We start from the raw sequence: 18,066 nt of genomic DNA on the forward strand, positions 1-18,066 counted from the left end.
TACGTTTTCCGCGCCCTACAACTCTCTTGAAATACACCCGGCTGTCTCTCCTACATGCTTCCCACTGCGAAAATGGTTACTCAGTAACGAAACAAATCCCCTCGTTCAAATATAACTATAAAAACTACTACTAACATAATAAGAATTTTATAAAAATTAAGAGACGATTTTATGAAAAAATACAGTATGTCATGTAATGGTTCTCATTGTTCAAGTATACGGAAGGAATTATTTGTTCATAATCTTTCATAGTTAGTACAGTAATTGGATTAAATTAATTAAGAGGAAGGCAAGTCTTTAGTTTGGCCATTTAATTCAATGAATTGTTCAATGCACCGATTCGTAACAAAGACAGAAAAGAACGTGCCCTGCGGAGCTCTAACCCGCCTTCACTCGCTGACGGTTGCTCGGCTATACTATGTGAGTTAAATATTAAACTTCGGTACAGAAAGGAATCAACCTAGCAACTAACAGGCAAGTTAAAAAAAAAAAAAAAAAAAAAAAAAAAACGGAACCGAAAGATCCAATCACTGAATCGAAGAATCAAAAATAAATAAAATGAAATGGCCACAGTAAAGATTGTGAAATCTTTGTTAAATGTGGAGAAAGAAATTCTCGATCTGTATTTCACTTTTGGGCAGCTGTCAAAATTGCAAAATGTACTGTAGTTGGCGTATTACAGTCTCTCTCAAGTGCAAGGAAATATGGTAGCTTTGAAAGGAATTTGTTTAGAATCAAAACTAGAAAATTAGGCCTATCTACCTACGAATTAACATCTGCAGCTGCAGTTGTAGCTATAGCTATAGAGAAATGAATAATTTAGGTATTCATTATTCTATGCTAGAGCTTAACATTCTAGTTCATATGCCATTAAAATTTGTCATTTACGTGCAAATAGCTGTATTACCGATACTGTAATTATTTCAATTAAGCTACATAAACCATGTAATATTTAAGAACAAGCATTATTAAAGAAACCATTTGGTTGCTTCCCCTACACTATTTTAAATTCCATTGCATACTCAAAGAACGGAACGTAAATACGTTTGTTATTTGCTTAACATTTTTACATTCCACTTGTAAAATCATTAATTTGTATATTTATCAAGTAAATTTATTATTACATCAGCCCGCTAATATATTCACCTCAACAAAAATACTAAGAATATGACTAAAAAATTTTATTAGGTCATTTTAGGAGAAAACGCCATGTTAAGCACACAAGTATACTAACGTAGTGTACATTCTCGCAGACTTGTGAACTTGGACCTTTTGAGGCACACTAGGTGACGTCAGTTTCGGAAAGAAGTGTACTTCGAATGCGCACTTGCCTCTTTTGGACACGGCCTTAGCATATAAGCTCTTCATTAAAAATAAATGAACCAGTGTGCCAGCGCGGGAGGAGAACCATTTTCTATAATTTTCTTCACATTGAAACCGATGCTGCCTATTGTTTGTGATCGGATCACGGGAAAACGGTTGAACAACTTGAAATAAATTTTAGAACGTAGATTGTATCTACCTCGAGCAGTTTCTATCATGTTGCTTTGATTAAACAATATCTCCTAAGAAGGTAGAGGGAGCAAAATTTATGTCAAAAAATACAGTATCTCACGAATCCGTCAAGTTAGAAACACGAAATTCTGTATATAACTCCTCATTCACAATAAGGATACCCGTATCCCAGTGTGTTTGAAATCTTTTGTGTTAGGGGGGAAAGGGGTCATTTCTATAATGTATTTCTTCACATTGAAATGAATTTTGAACATACTGTGGTAGGCTACTTACCATGAGTTAAGCTTTTCATGTTACTTTGATCAAATGACGTATCGAAGGGGGATAGAGGTTCAAAATGTATGCAAAAATATAATAGGCCTATCTTACTATTTTTTATTACTGCTTTACGATTGAAATGCATATCCTAAAGGAGCAAGAGGGTTTAAATACTTTAAAAATACTACTCTCCCCGTGTGAAGAACGGGCATTTCAGTTAGTCTTTTATATGAAGGAAACTGAACTCATCATGTTCATTGATATTTTTTATTGTAGGCCTAGTTACTTTGGTTAGTTTCCTGTTACCTATATTTTTATTTTCTCTATTGAAAGACCAACTACTAGATCACTGCAAAATATTCCTACGGTATCTAAAGTTTTAGTTACCAACTATAGTTGTCCCAACCCTACTTTGCTGCGATAAACTTTGGAATAAATGTGGCGGAACATTAAAAGCTACAGACAGAAAATAATATTGAATGATGTTACATATATATAGGAAGTTAAGTGTAAGTATCATTCTCAGTGCCTAATGCTTTTAAATGATCGAAATTACAGGGCCTACACATTAGTTACAAAGATTTCATCTCCGATAGTTTTGAAAACCAACAGCTCCCGCAGATCTACATCTACTCTCGTTTAGAAAAGAAAACAATAGCCACTAAGAATATTCTAAAGTAACATTTTTACTTCTAATATTCTACCAAATTTGTAGGACATTCCTCCTTCACCTGTCTACCTTGACCTAACTAAATGTTTTCCATCGAAGATAATAGCTCTCGGCGACGCAACACTGTTTGTAGCAAAGGAAACCTAGCTGTGCGAGGAAAGTACAGACTGATGCAGTTTCCCTTACCCCCTGCCTCACCGTAGGGATAAAAATAAAACACTACAGATGTCCAGACTGAGAACCAGATGAGAGAAGCGGGCCCCGCAGAGAGCTTACGAAAGGAAAAAAGCAAGTTCATATTAGCTCATTTCATTTTCTTCACGCGGACCTTATCCCCACTACCGGGCTCTCTCAATGTCAGTGGGGTGAATGTCTGGTAGGAGAAAAGAAAACAACGCCTCAGAGAGGGAGAGAGAAATGTTAAGACATTCTTCCAGCGTTGCCAAACGTAATGGTACAGCAGGCAAAACAATTCACACAAGCAAAACCTTTTGAGTTTGAGAAGTAGAGGGAGACGAAAACAGACTTGACCGTTCCTTTGTTCCATTGACGACTGCGCTCTGTGACGTTCCCCCTCCGAGATATTTTTTCTTCCTTCCTCCTCAAAGCAATGACCGAGAGAAGGCACTGACGAAGACAAAAGGAAAAGAAGAGGGGCAAAAAAAAGTACACCTGGCAACGTTGTAAAGAGTGCCAGCCAGCGTCTACATGTATAAATCAGACGAAAGATAACAGACGGAGGTGACCAGCAGGCGTCGAGACGGCGTTTTAAGAAGACACCGAGACGGTAGCAAAAGACAAAATTCAGCGGGCTTCGTTAGCAGTGGCATTTATGGTGTGTTGTTGTCATGATAGTATTGCGATTAAGGACATTCGTAATTCCTTTTTTTCGAATGCATCGGAGGCAATAATTGTTTTCTTAGCAAAATATGCACAACCGTCATCACATCCCTTTTTTTCCCTCGTTGCTCTCCTTGAAGATTTGAGAAAAACGATAATCCATCACTGATGATTTCACGTGGTTGTGTCCGGTGCGCGTGAGTGGTCTGCGTGCGCATTTTTTTGTTTGTGCTGTTCAAGGTGAGAGTGCTTGCGGAGGAAGAATGGTTGTTTCACTTTTTCCCCCCTCCGCCTGGGCGATAATAACAGTAAATACAGTCTTTAAGTTCGACATACGTAATCATGTAAGTACGTTGCCAATTTTCTTTTGGACACTAGTAATTATTGTGCGTGTTTTATCCAAAAATTTCCATTTTTAAAGAAAAAAACCCTGCCCGAAACCATAGCGTATCTCCCATCTTTGTTAGCATACGTAAAAGGTTCATGTTGTATATAGAAGTCTAGCTAACGTAGCATGTCGAATGCATTCTGCGCAAACTCCTGACGCCATTTTGCTAATTCTGCATGCGAATCAATAGCAACATTGCTTTGCCCTGGTAGGTAAATTGGTTAAGTGAGTAATTTACTGCGGTCTAACTTGCAATGTGCGTCTCAGATGTATATAAATTGATGTATATACTCACAAATCCACTACTGACATCAGAAGTTTATGATTATAATGATAATGTCAGATGTACACAATAAAGTGTATGACACATCTAAATGTATATTTTAAAAAAATAAACCCACAAACTTTTTTTTTAATTACACAAGAAATTAACATTTTTAAAAATAATAATTTTATAATTGCTACTATTACAAGCGTATAAGCATGTTATAAAAATACGGATTTCCAGATAAATGTGAATTGAACATGCACACAACATAAAATTGTAAAATTTATTCGCCGCTTTTAAATTTTAACACAACCTATTAATTTTAATTTTATTCTACCAATTTAAAAATAACATCAGAGGAATTATTTTGATACGTCATGCACAAATATTAAATACGGTAACATTTTAATGTGTGAAACGGTTACCTGCTCTATACACAATACAGTGTCAAATTGCAATTGCGGAAAATCTTATATACTGTCCGGATTAAGAATGCGATATTTTGCTTTAAATAAATTAATAATATAGCAATACAAGGTAACAAAGTCTTATCTCAAGATAATTCAAGATACACATTACTTCGTATGTTAACATGTTTCAGGTAGCGATGATGCAAAACATAATTTGAGCTCAGCGGCGCACCATTCCGCGTTACTGTCAATCGTGGGCTGCCGCTCAGGTTCGGAATAATTCTCTACGGTCCCATACATGCGAAGATTCAATATCAGAGTACTTTAGGTGTTGATTTATTAAAATGACAATTGTAAATCATAACATTTTTCATTAAGGGAAATGTGCTATTGCGATTTTTTCAAATGCACGTCAGTTCTTTAATTCATAATTTAATAATAATAATAAAAAAGTAATAATGTCTGTAACAATATTTATAAACATTTTATAGCTCAAATCGAAGAATTTTAAATGATTAAAAATTTTAGTGGAAATTGGCTACGATTTAAACAAGATTAAGACAATTCAGTGAAGCCTTCCCTATTGGTCTAGTGGCTAGCACATGAGCCTTTGGTGCATGTGATCCCGGACTCGATTCCCGATAGGAGAGCATAAAATCTAATTTCACAATCCTTTCCTTCAGTTAATCATTCGTTTCCTTTAGCCTGAAGTGCATAATCGTGGGACGTTAACATTTTCATTTCAATTTCAATTCAGCGAAAATATTAGTAAACACCTTATATGATATTTACTGTAATATTTCAAATAAATTTATCTGTTGAAATGCAGTAATGAAGAAGATTAGAACAAATTGAAAAGTTATTTAAGATCCGTATTTTTTTTTTTTATTCCTTCTATTTACTTAAAAATGCTGATTATTCTTGACCGCATTTTTCACATTTTAAAAAATATTTTTGAAGTCCAAAGATAACGCTAAAATCTAATTGCGTAGTTATATAGTAATTGCAAAATGTTACATAGTGAATAGTTTATGTTGTCAATACCCTACCGAAAATATTGTCATTGTCAAAGAATACGTTGTTTAAATGAAGTATGATGTTATAGATAACAAGCTGAGCAAAAACAAAGACCATGCGTCTAATTCTGTACTCATTCGCGTCAACGGAACACAAAATTTACGTTTTACTTTGCGATTGGCGCCAAAGCAGTTAGTGTGTTATTGTTTGTTATTATTTGAGTGTGTGTTATTATTTGAGTGTGTTGCAATCCGCGAATTTTGCGAAAACCTTTACGGAATAAGGCTCCATCTCATAAACACAGTAGTATTCCGTAATTCCTATAAAAAAAATTAATAAGAAATAAATTTTAATAGAAAATACGCTGAGAATTATTAATAAACGTATCACACAGAAATATCAATACAAAATTATATAGAAATATTATGATAAAAAATTACGCAGATAAATTTAGAAAAATAACAAAGAAATTTTGATAGAAAAATAAGAGGGAGAAATTTTAATAGGAACTTACGTAGATACATTTTAATCGAAAAATAACGCAAAGAAATTTTGATAAAAATTAACGGAGAGAAATGTTGATACAAACATAACCCAGAGAAATTTTAATACAAAAATAAAATAGAGAAAATTTAATAGAGAAATAATACAGAGAAATTTTGATTAAAGAATAACGCAGAGAATTTTTAATAGAAAATTACGCAGATAAATGTTGATAGAAAAATAAGAGAAAGAAATTTAATAGAAAATTACGAATACAAATTTTAATAGCAAAATAAGGCAGAACAATGTTAATAGAACAGAAACTTTAAGACAAAATTACTTAGATGAATTTTGATTTAAAAGTATGGCAGAGAAATTTTGATGGAAAAATAATGCAGAGAAATTTTAATACAAAAATACATAGAGAAATTTTAATTGAATAATAATGCAGAGAAACTTTAATAGAAAATTATGCAGAAAAAGTTTAATAGAAAAAATAAGGCAGAGAGAAATTTAAATAGAAAATTGCGCAAAGAAATTTTGATAGATTTCTGCAATATATATATATATATATATATATATATATATATATATATATATATATATATATAAAGTTATATGCACATCGCGCCCACTTTCTCACTATTTTTAATGTAATACAAAAATTCTTCACGTAATTTTCTAGAGAATACAAAATATTGTTGATTATGCTAATTTATTTGAGTAGGGTGATCCTTGACAATAGAGAACGCGTCGACAGCCAAGACTATTTCACTAAAAACAAATATTTTAAACTAGCTAATTAGCAAAGCAACTTTAGTATTATTCTTTAGTTTCTGCATATATTTTTTAAAAAATGAGGCGGATCAACTCAGGTGCTTTAATAAATTAGTTTTCTTCTAATTTTTATTTTAAATTATGCTGGCCTCATTATTTCCTAAAATAAAAATTTAAAAAAAATCAGTCCCAAAGTAATATAGAGTAATCATTTAGTCATTGTCATCCTATGAAATAAGAAATTAAACAATTGCTTATAACTGTAAAATTCAGCTTTCATTATGACTAAAGGAAGGAAGGAGAAATTAGGCTTAAAACTAACTCAACCATGATACAGGAAAAGACATCGCTCCGATCACTAATGGTCATCTGTAATCTTGAGCAACATGTAGTGAAATCCCATCCCGGAATTGTTACAATTAAAAAAAAAAAAATCACTACCTACCCTATTTAAAACAAAAGAAGGAAGTGTAGACGTATATTTCAGAATGGGAGTACGTTCGCTTTAATGTGTCTAGAAAAACACATTAGTACTTGATGAAATATATTGGTTAACAATATTACTTCGTTAGCGTAAAATGAAAATAAATTACAATTTTATAATTTTTGTGCTGCGACACATTTCTGCGAACCTTGAAAATATGGCCAACGATTCTTTGAATATAAAGAAGCTAACTAAATCATAATAAACTTGTACAATTTCGACAATAGCCATTAATTAATACGATAAGTGAACTTGGACGATATATGTGATTTTTTGTACACTTCGTGTTCAAATTAGAAGTATTTTTCATTATTACTAGAATTTCAATACAGAATATTCTCATCGACAATTCCAAATCTTATACATAAATAAATAAGAAATTAAATTCAACGAGAATTAAAATATTTAAATGTTAGTATTATCACTGTTCGTTCATTCATTCTAACACATATTTTACATGTCAAATAAAATGACATCCACTATATAATGATAATATGGAATAAATTAATTTATTATATATATGAATATATTTACCTTGAACGCGGATTTTGGAAAATTGAGAATCCTAATAATTCAGTTCAATTGTAAGAAGCGTGTTGGAAGCCTATATAGCAAACTGTTGATTACGAAATGCTGAAAATTATATGCAAATCATAGTTTAAAATTTACTTTTGTTATTGCTCGTTGGGTGAAAGCTTTCACTGAAAAAAAAATGTACTTTCTTTAAAAAAAGTAAAAAGTAGTTTTATTTATTAAGTACTCGCGGAGACTAATCTTGATATACATCTGTCATTTAATAACTAATCAAAAATTAGTCAAAGTGAATATTCGTAATCAAGCATCAGTTTAGTTCCTTTAGCGTAAATGCACAATTTTGCGTAAATTCTTAGTAAGATAATTTTTAGATTATTTGTATGCGTTTTAGTCACAATAGTGATAGGTCGCCAGTTTGAGTTTCATATTTTGATCACCACATATGAAAAGAGAATACCGGAATTCGTGAAGTAAATATTGTAATATGAGAACTTAATCTATTTTTTTAAACATAAATTTATCAATTTCATCATGTATATACGAATAAATATACGACAACATACAGCTGTGTAAGTGTTCTCATTATATAAGTACATTTCTTATTAACTGCGTGAATGATATACAAAGCAAATTTTAAGTAAGTCCTCCCAATATTTTTCTTACTTGTTTATGCGCGGGATTAAACTGTTCTTGACATTGGCGTTAGTCCAACATTTGCTGATTACCGAAGTAAACAAGAATTTGTTTATGAATAAGACAATGTGAGTTTAGCAAATACCGCATTTGGTACGGAAGACTTCACTTAATAATTAAACCCATCAAGAGACAAAATACAATTTTTCTAAAATAAAAATATGCAAATAAAAAAAATTATGATATAGTTCGCAATTAGCGACTAATTTTCAACTTTTTTTAATGATTTGTATTTTATTAGCTATTTGTTAATTTCTGACCATAGACGACATTAATTTTTGTTCTTTTATGTAATTTTCTTAATAAACTAAGAAATATTTCGTATAAAAGGAGTAAACAAAATATTTTGTATTTAATTCCTAATGATTTCACTCAAAACCATTTATTTAGTCCTACAATTTCATAACGTTAATTGAAAAAGCAAACGGACTAAGAACAGAAACGAAGTATTGTCAATTCGATATTAGAACAGTTTAATCCACAATAATAGGGCTACTACTGCTTCGTGGCCATGTACTACTATACATTTTTTTGTGTGTATGGTCCACGATTTAATCCTCTGTAGACAGAGAGCTTCTAATAGAATGCGAATAGTAGTGCATTGATCCCACTTTGAAGTAGGCCCTGCCGTACACAAACTTGGTGCTGAAGAGAGACGGACTTTCAGCTACAACTAAGTTAAATAATAGTCCTTAAAATGTGATTTTTTTTGTATTATCAACTCGAATAAGATTCTTAAAATGTAGCTTAATTACATATTATCGTTCTACCGTTTATACTGTCCTCATAGTTATGGTGCCATTAAAGCGTTTTGGTTATTTATCTATAATTTTGTTTAACATTTGAATTATTTTAGGTTGTTTTTTTTTTTAATTAATTTGATTTTGGATTTAGATTTCTGAGCTTTCGGCATCTGTGGCCATTTAGCCCGTCACGTATGAGGGATGGCGTCCTTCAGCGAGCACACTATCTGGGGAAAACGAAAGAAGGAAACGGCCTGAATCTATAAGTTAGGTACCACCCCGGCATTTGCCTGGTATGAATGAGAAAAACCCAGGAAAACCTCATTCAGGATGGCTGACCTGAAAAAGCTTTTTACACTTTTTTGACTAATGGGTGTCCCCATTGAGAATCGAACCCGGGACCGCTCGCACCAAAGGCTAGAGCGTTAGCGATGAAATTAATTGAGTAACTTCTCAAGCTTATGATTTATAAACTTTAAAAAATACTCATTATAAACTATCAAATAATCAGAAAGTATACTCGTATATTAATTCTGTTCGACTAACCGAAGAGTTGAGTCGTGTACATAATATTCCTGTCTGAAATTATATATTCCGTAATAGAAAGTAAACACTTAAGAATAGTAGTTTCTCATCTCTCTAGAATAATATTGAATCCATACTATTACATAAAAGAGGATAAGTGGCCATACTGCTAGAAGTAGAAACGTGAAATTTGGACAAAGTATTCCTTTTGTTACAAAGACAAGGGATAAGGAAGGGTTTTTGGAAATACGCATTTTGAGGGGGGGGGGAGAAATGGGAGTTCAAATTTTTGTCAAAAATATAGTGTATCACAAATCATTGAAGTTGAGCAAGATTAAACTTTTCTTATAAACTCTCCATTAAAAATAAGGAAATTCATGTTTGAGCGTTGAAATTTTTTTCCTAAGGAAATTAACGGGAATATTTCTAAAATACTGAAATTTCCCTTTGTTTAATCAGAAAGTACCGAATGTGAGGACTTAGTTATGTTGATCTGAAATTCGGTATGTCGACTAAGTCAAAAGTAAGAATTACATTTCAGCGTTTCTGAAAATTCTTCTTCTATGGGGAAGAAAAGGGTCAATTTCAATAGTATTTAAATTTCTCTTTATTCACAAGTGCCGAATGTAGTGACTCGCGTAATTTGGAGAGGCGAAATTTGATATATAAACACTTGAATAAAAACAAGAGAGTCATGTTTAAGCGTTTTCGAAAAATTCACTCCTAAGGAGGAAAAAGGGGGACAGTTTCAATAATATAGAAATTTCCCTATACTCATTCGCAAGATGCAGAATGTAGGGATTCGCTAAAGTTTAAAATGTGAAACTCAGTATATGAACACTTAATTAATTATAAAAAAGTAACTGTTTCAGCGCTTTTGAGAATTCTGTATCTAACGGGAGGGAGGAGGGGGGGTCATTTCAATAATATTGGCTCTCTCTTCATTTATTCTCAAAGTACTGAATGTGAGGATTCGCTTAAGTTGAAGATGTGAGAATTGGTATATAAATTCTTAAATAAAAAGTAAGAGAATATGTATTTCAGCGTTGCCGAAAATGCCGCTTTTGAAAGGGAAAGGGGGGCAATCTGAATCATTATATGAAAGAGTGAAACTCGCCCACTCTTAGATGCCCAAAGCATACTAATATATTTAAAATCATGAGATTTGAAGAAAAAAAATCATCCCTTTACGAGAGCAATGAATCAGAAAAGTATTTTTGAACGTATATACTAAGAGAGGTAAAGAGGATTCAAATGTTTTGCCCAGAATACAATACGACATGAATCCCTTATGTGTGGGAAATGAAATTCAGCATATAAACTCCTCATTCAAAATAAGCAGAAACATGTTCAGCTTTTCTGAAAATTTCTGTGTCAAAGGAAAGGGTTCTACTGTTTTGTCCTCATATTGAAAATAATTGTCTATTGTTTATGAATGCATCACGAGAAGACGGCTGAAAATTTTGAAGTGAGTTTTCGAACATACTTAGTACCTACCTCGACCTAGGCTTCAGTCATCGCTTTGAGTAAGAGGGGTATGGGGTTCAGAATTAATGCCAAAAATAGGAAATCTATAAGTGGACACGTGACCCGGTTAAGGTTGCTTGCTACCTGTCACGACTTACACGGAACATCCCAAATTTCAGGAAAATTTTCAGCGCCTGAATTATGTCTGGGAAGTCTGTAGAAGAAGGGCGCAATATATGGCTGGACGTGAAATTGTCCAAAATTCGAATGACATTTGTAAATTTCGATCTACAATGTGTATTTATGACTATCGACGTATCGATATGGTTCTGTCCTAAAAATTTTCCTGTTGTCAGCAGTGAAATCGCCAATGATTTTATCCATTGTACTGGTTCAGTAGTTCATAACTTCAACAAAATGTCTACGAGTTTTTATTTATTTATTTATTTTTATTTATTTATTTATTATTTTTTGTTTGTTTTTGAGTATTTTTGTTTCTAATTTCGATTGCAGTTTCCATTCATGAATATATGTATTTATTTATGTTATCCTTAATAAAAGGTACTATATTCAAATTTGGGTATGTGCACATGTTCGAGAAGTGTCCCGCTTTAGGCTTCCAAAAGGTGGCAACCCTAGACCCAATATTTTCCAAAATTCCAGTTTTAAGGGGAAAAGGACAGTTTATGCATCTCCTTTTTCTCGCCACGTTGTTGGATATGATCACATCATGGAAAACTGCTTCCCCGTTTGAAATTAATTTTGGAGCATATTTACTACCTATCTCAATGGTTTGTATCATGTATGCCACATTACTTAACGGGTGTATCCTAAGGGGAAGGAAGTTCAAAATGTATGCCAAATATAAATTACTTTATGGGTTTTTATAATTACATTTTCATTAAAATTCGTATCCTAAGGAGAGATGGGGTATTTTGAATATTTTTTCCATATACCTATTCTCCCCATGCAAAAAAAAAAAAAAAAAAAAAAAAAAAAAAAAAAAAAAAAAAAAAAAAAAAGGGGCATTTCAGCTAATGTTTGAATAATTGTTCGAACGGTTGTTTATTATCCGAATAATAGTTTCGTCCAAATATTCAAAAAATATATTATTCAAATGTGGAAGTATTCGTAATTTTAACAGCATCAGTAAAAAGTATGGTTCGCTAACGTTTTCTTATTATAATTGTTATTGAACAAAGTAGGAAGGAGAAAAAGAAGAATTAAAATAAAAAGGAAAGAATAACAGTTGTCTGGTATTATAGAACAAGTTAAAAATGTTTGTTTTCTGAAATCCCTGTAAAGATTAATATCCAGAATTAGTCTGTGAACTTTTCAGTTCTGAATACTTGTGAAATTTAGGAGTAAAGAAACATGAGGAGTTTTTCTACAGCTCTGAAAAATTGTTTTAATTTTTTTCATTTCATTTACTTTCATCTACAATACATTTTAGATTTTTTTTTTTCGCTTAACTGTTTGGACTTCTTCCAGCGCAATACGAAATTTTTCAGGTCATCATTAAAGGTTTCCAGTCTGTTTTGTCTACAAGTATGCAGCACCTTTTATATTGCTAAAGTTGTGAAATCACACTCCACGCAGAGGTTTCATCAGTTCCAGATCCAGCGTTGATAGTCGGTCGGAGCTAGATCAGGCGAATAAGGTTAATTCAGGAGTAGCTTATCGCAGTTTTTCAAAATTTCCTTCATTCGGCGAACAGTACATAATCTTGCATTATTGTGTTCCATAGTGGTCGGTTATGGAGCTTTCCAGTGCTGAGCACTCATCGCAGTGAATTGGACAAAAAGTTACAATAATATTCTATGTTAAATTTATTCCTTTTAGTAGTCCTTTAGGTAATCCAAAAAGATTATTTCATCATTATCATTATCTTACCGACAGAGGAAACAAAACTTGCTGGAGATAAATTTTTTGTGGCCTGTTCCACCCAGTAAACTGACTTTTGGTTTTAAATGTTGAATCCATATTCTAAAGATTGTTATTATTATTATTATTATTATTATTATTATTATTATTATTATTATTATTATTATTATTATACACTAGAAACCATATTTTTTAATAAATATGAAAATCAAATGGAGTTCCGAAGTTATTAGAATTAGGTTTTTAACTCATGGTTTCGGCTTCGAGTTCCTGCAAGCATGTAAGTAGGCCATTTTGTTAGTGGATTCCTTGGCTCTGTAAGGTAGCTTGATCAAATGAACCTGGACCTTTAACATAACAATTTTGGAAAAAAATTGTTTAAAATATGATTTAGGTTTTCCTTCTACATTTATTTGGTGTTTTTCCACGCAAGTAGGCAACCTTGTTTTGGGCTAGACGTTTATTACTACACATCTTAATGCCATCCACCAATTGCTGTATTATTTCCTTTAGTCTTTTACTTTTCATCGGGCCTTCTATCGTTACTCCAATATAATAAATTATTTACTTTTTTAATGATGTCCTAATCAGGCTTACATTTTCTTTCCTAATAAGATTCTAATCTGTGTACATTTTCTCCTCTTGTAATGTCCTAACTATGTTTACATTTTCTATTCTAGTAATGTCCAAGCCTGTTTACATTTTCTCCTTTTGTGATGTGATGTTGTGTGAGTTTCATATTCTTCTTTGGTAATGGCCTACCCAATTTACATTTTCTCCTATGGCTTGCTCAGTTTACATTTTCTTCTCTTGCAATGTCCAAACCAGTTTTAAATTTTCTTCTCTGGTAATCGCCTACCCAATTGTCATTTTCTCCTGTTGTAATGTCTTAACCAGTTTTACATTATCTTATCTAGTAATAGCCTACCCAATTTACATTTTCTCCTCTTGTAATGTCTTAACCAGTTTTACATTTTCTTCTGTAGAATGGCCTGCCCAGTTTACATTTTCTCTTGTAATGTCTTAACCAGTTTTACATTTTCTTTTCTAGTAATGGCCTACCCAATTTACATTTTCTCTTCTTGTAATGTTCTAACCAGTATTACATTTTCTTCTCTAGTATTGGTCTACCCAATTTATATTTTCTCCTCTTCTAATGTCTTAACCAGTTTTACGTTTTCTTCTCTAGTAATGACCTGCCAAATTTACATTTTCTCCTCTTGTGATGTCAGAACGAGTTTTACGTTTTCTTATCTTGTGATATCCTAACCAGTTTCTTTTCTTTTTTTCAGTCGTTTGCAGTATTTCCTTTCTCTCGTGAATAGTACTTTACACTTCCTCATTGATTGATTGTTCCACCCAGTGATTTTACTATACACTCAGTCCAAATGCTTCTAGTCGTTCCTTATGGCTCCATCTTAATTTCCGCGTTTCAACTCCTTGCACTACAATAAGCCACCGTACGATGGAAACAGTTATTGAAACATGGAAGTTTAAATCACCCACTTAAAATCGTCAGTACATATAAAAATAAAATAAGATTTGGTATCAATATATCCGGATGAAGTTAGTGTAGAAGTAAAATACCGTAAACGTATGAAATGTTAGAGTTTCGTTTCAATCTAGTGTTCTAAGAGTAGGATCATGCTGATTATCGTACCGAAAATGGAAATGACATTGAGCAGGAAATTGTACGCAATGAAAAATATTTTAACAAAATTATCGATTGTTAATAATGATTTTAATTTGTATGAAGTTTCGGTTAAATATGTTACCAATATGTAAAGATATTGCAAAAACACTACCAGAAATTTTTCTTAATGTTGATGTCATTTTGAATTAATTTGAAACTATCAGTTAACTCAAAAGCTTACTTTTGTTCCTCCATATTATCATAGATTATTTAAAACGATTATATTAAACGTTGAATTTTCGCTGACAGCTGTTACTATTATTGTCAAAGCTCAACGTAAGATATTTAGTAGGGTTAATAAATATTTGATTTTCAAGCAATCTATTCTTACTACCGTAAATACTTTCTCTTAGTCATGACAATGCTGTCAGCGAAAACTCGACGTTTAATTTAATTTTTTAGACTGTCTATAATAATTTAGAGCATGGTTTCTCATAACTTCTGTAAAGTTGTGTGAAAATATTCTCTTGCTTCTCTTGGTGAATGTGGATGTTCTTCTCTCAAGTATTGCAAAGACAAGTACAGGAATAAGTTGAATGTTGAACCTAATTTAATATTAAAGTTGAATCAGTTCAAAGCAGGTATTAAGAAGCTGAGTTAAGTAAACAATCACAATCTTCAGACAGAAGAAATAATGTGAATTTTTTAATATTTATGTTTTACATTCATTGCTTATCCTAACTGCAAGATTATTTCGGAGTATGTGTGTTCACTTAACGTTATTTTGATTTTTAAAAATTTGTATCTTTTAATAAGTAAATCCATTAAGCGGATTAAGGAATGACAAACTAAGTCAATAGATATGTAATTTTCCCTCGAATATAGAAATAATGCTTTTCCAGAAAAACTTTGACTAGCGGTACAATTCCACGTATTATATGTGGTGGTACGACAGTGGAAAAGGTTCAGAATCCCTTTTTAGCTTATTGATAAGATTGAACTTCAAGCGGTAGGCATTACAATTATTCGAAATTATTTATTCATTTAAAAATATTGTTTGTTTGCATGTTATTTAGAATTTGACTTCATTTTCCAGAAGTGAACCTGTACGAGACATGATCCTGCAGTTTAACACGGTATCCGGAGAATTACGATTATGACGTATGACTGTAGAATTGTGTCTCATATAATATGAGTGCTGAAAAAGAGGTTGAAAATCGAATAAACAAACGATATTTTTAAAGAAATAAATAATTTCAAATTTACACATTTAGCACTTTAGTTGTCAGTTTTTAATTTTTATTCTTTAAATTTTCAAACAAAAGCAAAACGAAATATCAGTGTGTGTGTGTGAACAATAAATTTTAGCCTAATACTGGTGAGTTATGAGAAAAAAAATGTAGTGGTCATTTTTGAGACTTTCTAATAATTGTATTGTAATAAATTATGATATGATAGGCAAGGATCAAAAGTTAACTGTTAAACCAACATCTACACGAGACTGATTTTATTATTATTATTATTATTATTATTATTATTATTATTATTATTATTATTAATAATAATAATAATAATAATAATACTATTTTGATATCTTTTACGAACCCTTTTCAATACTAAACTGATACTGATATTTTAAATTATTTTTACGACTAAACAAGGCACAGCAAAGCTACTAGGGTTACAGGCGTCATGTAAGTACTTGACGAAACAGATAATTCGGTTTTTCCATAAAGAAAATGTTATTGATATCTTCAATACTAATATCAAGAAAGCGAGAAATTGTGATGATGCGACCCGATGCCCTGACCAGGCCATTAGCCAGTTGAAGGTGCGTCATGTGACAGTTCAGTCATATTAACTGTAATTCCATTATTTGTATTATTGTATGTTATTATTGTTATTATTAAAGACCGGATGTCAGACAAAATACATATTTCCTAATGTTAGAGTGATAAAATTGAACGCACTGAAGTTTATCTGAGAATCTATGCTTCAATTTTAACAAAATTTATTTTGCGTATTTCGGCCTATATTGCCTATATTATAGTTTAAATGCAGAAAATGGTCTGTTCTTTGGATTTTCTTCAAAATCAAGAATTCATTGGGGTAACTACACGGATCTGTTGTTCAATAAGGGTTTCTGTCGCATTCTAGTGATTAAAAAATTACAGAAACAAACTTTGTCAAGGCCAGGCTTCTACTGTACACATGGATAGAATGTCGCCGCAAGAAATATAATAGGCAATGCTACTAATAAGGACTTTGACAAATTAAAGAGAATTGGACAAGGTCTCAAAGGTGCCTATCCACATCTTCTTGCGTGCTTTAAGTCGCGATTAAATCCTTGAAAATACAGGTTTTTTTTTTTTTTTTTTTTTTTTTTTTTTTTTTTTTTTTTTTTTTTTTTAAGTTGCACGATCAAAGACGTAAGTATTTTAAAAAGCTATCTCACTACCGTCTGAAACCATTATTCCTTCTGACGGACTATCAAAATATATTAAATTAAAATATACTTAATAATTTTCCTACTTATTCGAAAGTGCCCAATAATTTCTTTGTACTGCTGTACATTCTACAATATTATTAGAGTTTAACGAAAAGTGTCCAAAGATGAGAGATATACCAATCAATAATCCCACTGAGTAGAATAAAATGGTATGCGGTAATGCAAAAGTTCGTGCACAGATTTCGAGAAAATTGAGAAAAATGAATTATTTTGTAAACCTATATATTTGTTGCTGAACACCAACTTCTATGGCACTAAAATGTATGCCGTTCGTTTGCCTATAATAACTGATAGTTCTCCTGGAACATACTGTTTTTAACTCTATTTATGTAATGTATATGTGAAAATAATTATAAAAAAAAAGTTAATTATCAGATTGTTTTCCCTAATAGTAACACACACAATTCTAACATTTGCAATATATTATTTACAACCTCTGCAAAACCTCCGGCAGTTGTGTGAAGTGGTAAAATGCTGACAATAATCTATTATGTGCATATGCACGTAGAAAATAAGTCATTGGAAAATTCTCTTCATAGCTTTGAGTGAGATTTTAGTGGCTATTTTCCATGTGTTTAGTGCCTGATTATCCGGTCTATAGTTACTGTGATCCAAACTTATTAATCTTAAGAAAATTCCAAATCTATCTATTGATTCTCGTGGACATTGCGGTAAAGTGTGTGTTGAAAATATTTTCTTTTTTTTTTAAACAAAAAACGTTAGTGTTATATTACAGTTAACTTAGCTATATTGGATGAGAAAGTTGTTTAAAAAGTCGTTAATGAAAAGTTCATTTCATAAAACTAGTTTAAATATTTTAAAATAAATGTTCGGACTAGGAGTTTTTTTTATTTTTTTATTTTTTTTAAAGAAAGAAATCCTCAAAAGTGTTGCATCTTCATTGCCCTATGCGAAATTGTAATTTGATAACAACAGTAAGCAGTTTGGCCCTTAACAATATATGAATA

At 31.8% G+C, this 18,066-nt stretch overlaps 2 long non-coding RNA genes across 16 annotated transcripts in view; one reads left to right on the plus strand and one right to left on the minus strand.

Annotated features, from left to right (window-relative positions):
* LOC145664599 (uncharacterized) overlaps positions 1-18,066 on the minus strand; it is a 485,044-nt gene that overhangs the window by 44,962 nt on the left and 422,016 nt on the right. For 2 of the 14 annotated variants that reach the window (XR_014127480.1, XR_014127482.1), the window contains exon 1: positions 2,505-2,651. The exons of 8 other annotated variants lie outside the window; for them this stretch is intronic. This is a non-coding gene — a long non-coding RNA (uncharacterized LOC145664599). Of the gene's footprint in view, positions 1-2,477; positions 2,662-18,066 lie in introns of those variants that run through there. 4 more of the 14 variants (XR_014127490.1, XR_014127483.1, XR_014127479.1 and 1 more) reach the window with 3 other exon arrangements.
* The window catches only part of LOC145664600 (uncharacterized), a 220,733-nt gene continuing 205,539 nt past the window's right edge, over positions 2,873-18,066 (plus strand). The window contains exon 1 of one of the 2 annotated variants that reach the window (XR_014127495.1): positions 2,873-3,627. This is a non-coding gene — a long non-coding RNA (uncharacterized LOC145664600). The remainder of the gene's footprint in view (positions 3,628-18,066) is intronic. The other variant, XR_014127496.1, reaches the window with a different exon arrangement.

The sequence above is a fragment of the Thermobia domestica genome, chromosome 11 (genome assembly GCF_964235325.1).
Source record: "Thermobia domestica chromosome 11, izTheDome1.hap1.1, whole genome shotgun sequence".
In the NCBI taxonomy this organism is placed as follows: Eukaryota; Metazoa; Arthropoda; class Insecta; order Zygentoma; family Lepismatidae; genus Thermobia; species Thermobia domestica.